The sequence below is a fragment of the Suricata suricatta genome, chromosome 5 (genome assembly GCF_006229205.1).
Source record: "Suricata suricatta isolate VVHF042 chromosome 5, meerkat_22Aug2017_6uvM2_HiC, whole genome shotgun sequence".
Classification (NCBI taxonomy): Eukaryota; Metazoa; Chordata; class Mammalia; order Carnivora; family Herpestidae; genus Suricata; species Suricata suricatta.
In genome coordinates, this window is record NC_043704.1 from 152,333,986 (window position 1) to 152,335,014 (window position 1,029).

General features: G+C 41.4%; 1 protein-coding gene across 1 annotated transcript in view; it reads right to left on the reverse strand.

Annotated features, from left to right (window-relative positions):
• Positions 1–1,029, reverse strand: part of ULK4 (unc-51 like kinase 4) — a 492,439-nt gene that overhangs the window by 331,443 nt on the left and 159,967 nt on the right. The window lies entirely within an intron of this gene.

The following is a 1,029-nucleotide window of genomic DNA, read 5'->3' on the forward strand; positions in this document are numbered from 1 at the left end:
TCAGGAGTTTTTCTACATTAGTATTTATTCATACTCTTGGTGATGTCTTTGCCCCAGACTGGTGGCTGAGGCGGGATATGATTTCATAGTCACTGTGTACATCTTCATACTCATTTCCTGTATTTACTTAAATTGTAACAGCTACAGAGCCTTCGGTTCTACTTCAAAGTATTTCTCGTAGAGAAAAGCTCCTATAGGTGCAAAAATTTCCACCTAGGCAAATAATTTTTAATATGAGAAAAAATAGGGGCACCTCGTGGCTCAGTCTCTCTAATAGCGCAGAGCCCGGAGCTGCTTCAGATCCTGTGTCTCCCTCTCTCTCTGCCCCTCCCCCACTCACGCTCTGTCTCTCAAAAATAAATAAATATTAAACCTTTAAAAAATGAGCAAAATAATCTTTAAATTCTCATATAACCATAATATGTAATACAGTGTGACAGCTTAAATGGGCAAGATAAATTTGAATACAAAGATAGCCAGATAATTTTGTTAACTGAGACCCTTAGGACCCTCCAGCACCCATTTAAATAACCACTTTTGCTGTATGTAAAGGTCTCTTTCTGGATTCACTATTCCGTGTACTACTGGCAAAGTCCGCTCACACACCTGGAAGGCAAGGAGGGGGAATGAAAAGTAATAGGTAATTAGACTTGAGAGTTTGTTTTTATTTCCCTAACTGGAGTTTTTGAAAAGTGTAGGGGTACCTGAGTGGCGCGCTTTGGGGTCTGTACTGGCGGTGGGAGGGGAGGGGGGCTGCTTGGGAGTCTCGCTCCCTCCTCCCTCCCTGCCCCTCCCCCGTGTGTGCTTTTTCTCTCTGTCTTTTCAAACAAAAAAACATGAAAAAAATAAAAACATATATATTCCAAGGTAGACACTGAGAAGTCCCGCCCCTTCCTCTGTCCATTCTGATCTCCTTCACCTCCCCGTTATCGCGGATGGTTAACTGCTTTTATTTATTTTGTATCCAGATGCAAGCTAATGTGAATCTGTATTTTCTCATTTCTCCCTTTTACACACATTATTATGTAT